At 31.4% G+C, this 6,401-nt stretch overlaps 1 long non-coding RNA gene across 1 annotated transcript; it reads left to right on the top strand.

The window, feature by feature from the left end:
* On the top strand, nt 4,206-4,587 carry LOC109354197. Its single transcript, XR_002108525.1, has 3 exons — nt 4,206-4,265; nt 4,325-4,390; nt 4,497-4,587. It is a non-coding gene; the product is annotated as an uncharacterized LOC109354197 (long non-coding RNA).

The following is a 6,401-nucleotide window of genomic DNA, read 5'->3' as shown; positions in this document are numbered from 1 at the left end:
TGGGTCAACAATGGACCATGTGTTATTCAATTCAAGAGCATTCAACTCATCTTACAATGCCTTAATCTAATGTTGACATTTTCTAGCTTGGTTGCATGTTTTTGTCTCAACATTAATGATCATAGGTAAAGTATAATTTAATTGAGTGGAAGATAGTTTATCATAGGATAAAACCTTTGAAAGAATATGTGTGATACCTGGAGATGAAAAAGGACCCTTGGAGCTTATAAGGTTGCAATGGATATCACACAAATAGGATAGCGCAGACCTAGTCCTAGTGGATCTTGTAAGGGAATCAGAGTTATTGGGAACATCAGTAATATGGTCAGGAGGTTGAGGATTAGGATTATGGTTTAGATGTTCGGGAACTGTGTTATTGGTGGATGCATTGTGATTGGGTGGATGAGGAATGATAGTAGTTGGGTTAATGGAGATGTAGTCAAGAAAACCTAGATTATTAGTCTCTTCAAATTGATCATTAGTGGACTCTTTGGTAGGACGAGAGTAGCATAAGTCTGTAAAGTTGTAGGATAAAATGTGTTTATGAAAGAATACATTTATTAGATGAAAGTTTCTCTATTGTTGAGATCAAGGAGGATAAAATCTTTAGTTTCAGGCTGAAAGCCTAGGAAGATACATTTTATGGCCCTAGTATCAAGTTTAGATCTATGACTAACTAGGCTAGATGCAAAGTAAAGGCTTCCAAAGACCCTTAGACCGAGTAAAATGGGTTCTTGATTGTACAAGAGTTCATAAGGATTTTTTGCAAAGATGGTAGTGCTAGGAAGCCTATTTACCAGATATGTGTCATGCTTTTATGCATAACACCAAAAGCTCTTAGTCAATTTTAATTGAAAAATTAGTGATCTAGTGACATTTAATAATTGCATATGCTTTCTTTCGGGGGTTTAATGCAAGATGTTTGATAGAAGATGTCTAACCCTTGATAGAAAGATGGCATGAGAAACTTTGCACCATCGTCACTCCTAGTGACTTTGACATCCTTGTGAAATTTGGTGTGTGCCATTTTTACAAAATTGTGCACAAGTGTGCATATTTCAGATTTGGATTTCATCAAGAATATTGACTGAAAGCATCAACAAAGGTGAGATTATTTGTATCCATGGATGGAGAAAATTGCAAGTGAACCCCAAATGTCCATATATAACATGTCAAAAGGAGATTCACTCCTATGTTCATTATTAGCAAAAGTTAATCTCATTTAATTAGCCATATGATAATAATCACAAACCTCAGTGGAATCAAAGTTAATCTATGGAAATATTTTGTATACATTGTGTAAAACTAAGTGTGAATGACAGCTAAGTCTAAAGTGCCAAAGATAAAAAAAAAAAAAGGTATATTAGGTTCTTTAGCTTCAACAAAACTAACATTTTGAAATCTAAAGTTTCCTAACTGAGGGATCTTTCTAAGTTAAGTTCATTGCAAGCTTCAACATGTCCAATCATCTTCAAGGTAATCATATCCTGAATCAAACAATGTGATTCATCAAAGAATAATCAACAATTATGAGACTTGGCAAGCTTATTGCAAGAGATAAGAGTGTATTGAAAATTTGCCACAAGCAAGACATTATATAGGATCAATTTATCAGATAGTTTAATAGTGCCACAATATTTAGCAAGTATGGTTAAGCCATTTCGCAGTCTTGATAAAATTCGAGAGGTGAGGACTTACATGGTTTGTATCCCAGTATTAATGATCTAGTGATGAATCTTACCGGAGACATGATCATGGTTGGCTTCGTTATTGTCATCTCCATCAATAGAGTTATATGTAGGGGACATGCTTAGTTGATTTACATTATACTTAGATGATCCAATCTCAGCATACTGAAGTAAAGATGTGATTTGAGCATATTGCTTAGAACTTAATTGTAGGTCAGATTGCTTAGCCTTGTCATTGGCTGTTGAAGCCATATCTTCTTATTCAGTCATGATACCTCCTACATTAATATTATTCACTACTGAAGTAGAAGGCTTAGGCTTGTTATAATGTGAGGGAAACTCATGTTTGAAGTAACAAGTCTCAATAGTGTGTCTCTCCATTCCTTAATAAGTGCAAATCTTTGTAGAACCAATTCTTGAAGCTGCAGAGCTACCTCTCCCATTAAATATGCTTTTGTTTGCTTTATTGTTGTAAGTCATTTTGGTTTGTGAAGATATCATTCCATGGTTTTCTCATTAAAATTGAACAACATTCTTGATTCACTAGAAGTTATACCAACAAGTTGCCTTTCAGCTTGAACCACGAGGCAGAAGATTTTATTTATGGGGGGTAATGGCTCCAGTAACAGGATTTGAGACCTTGTAGTTTGGCAGTAATTGTTTAATCCTTTTAAGAGGCAGATTGTATATTTGGTTTTCTTGTAACTTTACAGTTTGTATTAAGTCACACTTACATTGAATTTCACATTTGCGAGAAGGTGTGGGCCTTAGAGATTTCAATTTTTTGCACAAAATTTTCAAGACAGTAAAGTAGCTAGTGATATCTCTATCACCTTGCTTTATGGAATGGATTTCTTAAAAATCAGAAATCCTAAAGTAATCACCCTTAGAAAACCTATTTTTTAAATCTTGCCACAAATCTTGGGCATTATATATGTAAATTGTACTTTGAGCAATTTGTGAATAGGGTATCTTGTGATCCAAGAAACAACCATTTTACATATCTCCTATATATCATAACTTGGATCACTGCAGTTTGGAATTGCAATAGATCTATTGACAAATTTGAATTTATACTTGGATTAGAAAGCTCTCTTCATGGATCTACTCCAAGAGTGATAATTCCTTCCTTCAAGAGAAAGAGATACACAAATTGCTCCTAGATTCTCTTTAGGATGCAAGTAATAGAAACTAGAGGGATTTCGAGAATCATCTTGAGGGACAAAGCCCCTTAACTTTTAGAATCGTTATTATAAATTTAAATTTTTCTTATAATGAAAATTACCTCAACAATGAGTAAGAATTCAAGAAAAGAATAAGACCTGATTGGAATTCTCAATCAGTAAAACGTTGAGAATTTGAAAATATTTTCACAATACCTTCAATAGAGTTTGAAGAGAATTTTGAGAGCAAGACAAATTGGTACAACATAGCTCTCATTATTACCATAAAATGAATCCTTGGAAAAACACATCTCTATTCTTATTAATTTAATGAAGTTTATTTATACAAGAGAAGAAATGTGACTTGAAATCTAGGCAACTACTAAAACGATTAAAAACTCAACTAACTACTAACTAACTATTTGGAAAAATCTAACTAAATTGTCTTTACAAGAATTAAAGTCAGGAAGAAGAAAAATATAAAACCTATGCACCTATGAACAATTACAAGAGCAACTTAGCCTCTAGTTGCAAGCTTCGAATGAAGAAGATGAATGTGTAAATAATCAAATAATCAAAATATTATTAAATAAATAATAATAATTACTAGTTAATTAATAAAGAATATTTTAAATTAATTAATTTTGAAATTTAGTGGTATGGTCAATGCTTGTGTTATATCTTCCTTTCTAATATGGAAGTGGGAAGTCGATTAATGTTTAATATGTTATCTTTGCTATTAATTCTTATTTGAATTAATTAGAATAATTCCTTTTCAATTTTTAAATAAATAATTTTGGAATTTAATAGTAGATCACAACTCATGTCGTATATATCCTTCTTTTGTGGAGGTGAGAAGTCGATTAACGATCAATCCGTCTCTTTGATTTTAATTTCAATTTTCAATTAATAAAATAATTATATTCAAATGTTAAAATAAATTAATTAGGGAATCTAAGAAAAAAAGGTTCATCCACTATTTGTATTGGACACGTGTCATTCTCTCATGTAAAATTTTCCCGCCCAAACACCCATCAACTGTAATACATGGTCACACAGCTATCATAGTCCCTCTTTTCCTTTCATTTCTCCGTCCCTTCATTTCATTCCTCTGCCTTTTCGTTTCTCTGCCTCTTTGTTTCATTCCTCTTCCTTCATTTCTTTGTTCCTTCATTTCCTTGCCCCATAGGTTTCATTCCTCTTCCTTTCATTCATCTTCCTTCGTTTCTCCTCCCCTTCCTTTCATTTCTTTTGTTAGGCACAACCAAAGGCTATGTGGGGTGACATCTAATCTCCTCGTGATGATTTCACTTCACCCTTTTGGTGGATTAGTTGCTAATATGTTCGTTTATTGTGGAGCATGTGAATCTAGATCAAGTTACTTTGATTATGTTCTCAATTGTGTCAAAAAAAAGTGAATTGAGTTTGGTTTTTTTGCCTTTCCTTAGTTTGATTTATATATCTTTTTTGCAGGTTCAATGCTTGAGCTTTCAGAAGGAATTAGAGATTATCATGATGTGGATTACCCCAAATGGTTTGGTAGGGTTCTGTCTTTTTTTATGTCAACAGTATATTTGTGTGTATGTCCACTTATGATTAGATATTATTATAAATGATGTACTTATTTGTCTTTTGTATGTTTCAGAGACCTGAACTTTCCAGCTTGCAAGTCAGATTAAGTCTCTGCAAATGTTAGACCTTGGATTACTCCTGTGTAGAACAGATGAATTTGATTTTATCCTTTTTGTGAAGCTTCAGTTTTCTAAAATTCATGTTAGCATGTTAAACAATGTACATGTTACAATATAATTAATACTTTATTCTATGAAAATGGTGTGTGCTATATGCATAAGATTTCATATTTATTAGCTTAAGTATTTCTCTTTACTTTTTGGTGGCTTACATGATGGTGCACCAATACTACCTATTTCAGCATATCTAAAATATAAAATATGTTCTATGTGAGTATATTGTTGAAAAGATCCCAATTCCTGAAAGTAACTTTATCTCTCCCGCTAATATGATTATTATTCGGTCATTTGATGTTAATAATCCTATATTTGAGGTTGATGACATAAAATGAGGTGTTAGCTGAAGGAACTATTCTAAGGTTAACTCCTTTGGTCAATATTCCTCTTGCTTTTTAATTATGAGCTTTCAATTATCCGACTTTATCTGCATAACATGCGGTTGTTAGTATTCCTATTACTATTTTGAATGGTTGCAGGCATTATGTTTAAAATATTTAATCAATTATTGGATTTAAAAGCCCTGATTCTCCATGCCTAATTGATTTTTCTAATAATTCAAAGGGCATGAATTATTATGATACATTAACCAGCATAGGATGAAAAACATTAATATACAGTTTTTTTGGAATCAGTATAAAGTAATATATATAAAGATTTGTTCTTATTTTTGGAAGCTAGATATTCATATGTTATAATATGATTTAAATGATTGCTCATACATGATTACTTTTACACATATTCAATCACCAAAGAAAATCCTGAAGTAGCGATCCAAATAAAGCAAACAAGAGCTTTGTATAAGGTAACTAAGACACTAACATAAAACAACATGGAGCAGAAACTTATATTAGAGACAATGAGAATGTACAAATAGTATATGAACTTACGAGTAATATATGTGTTCTTATCAATGAGAATATGCGGGTAATATGTATATGTTTAATAATGTGAATATACGGTTAACATGTCTTAATAATATTACGAATGTACGGGTAATGTGAGTGTTTTTAACCATTCAAATACATGAATAATGTGTTCTTAACATCACGAATGTACTGGTAGCAATATGTGTTCTTAATCATATAAATGCACAAGTAACATATGTATTCTTAACAATATAATAATACGTGTGTTCTTAACCATGCAGTAAAAAATTATCGTCCCGTGCGAATGCACGGGTAACTTGCTAGTTTAGTAATACAATTACGACTCGTGTTGTATGTTCTTCTCCGCTCCAGAAGTTGAAGTATGTTAACGACTAATATAGTCTATTTGCTATTATTTTCCTTTCAAATAGTTAAAATAATTTCTTATAAATGCTTTTAATTGCTTGTTTAAATAAATTGATTTGAGAACTTAGTAGTACAACTATGACCTGCGTTGTATCTTCACGATTGTTATTGAAGTGAGAATTTAGTTAACCATCAATGCAATGTTTTTGCCATTATTTCCTATTCAATTAATCAAAATAATTTCTTCAATAAAAATAAAATGAATTGCTCATTTTTCAACCAAGAACTTTGTAATTTTGATTTTTCTATTACACTTAGATTTATATAGAAATAAGATAAACTTTTGTTGGACACAAAAGTAAAAATATTTTATTTTAATAATTGAATTTTTAATATAAAAAACTAAGGGTGTAATTAGTTCATGAAATTAACAAGGGTATGGTTTTAATATGGTTGGACTGGGTGTTAATACATTCTTCAATCTATAATTGACTCACAACCTAATAACTTTAATTCAATGATCATGTTATCCAAAATGGGCATAAAAGAAAGATTTCAATTTTAATA

Source organism: Lupinus angustifolius, chromosome LG08 (genome assembly GCF_001865875.1).
Source record: "Lupinus angustifolius cultivar Tanjil chromosome LG08, LupAngTanjil_v1.0, whole genome shotgun sequence".
Classification (NCBI taxonomy): domain Eukaryota; kingdom Viridiplantae; phylum Streptophyta; class Magnoliopsida; order Fabales; family Fabaceae; genus Lupinus; species Lupinus angustifolius.
Note: the sequence above shows the minus strand (reverse complement) of the source record. Positions and strands in the feature narration are given on the sequence as shown.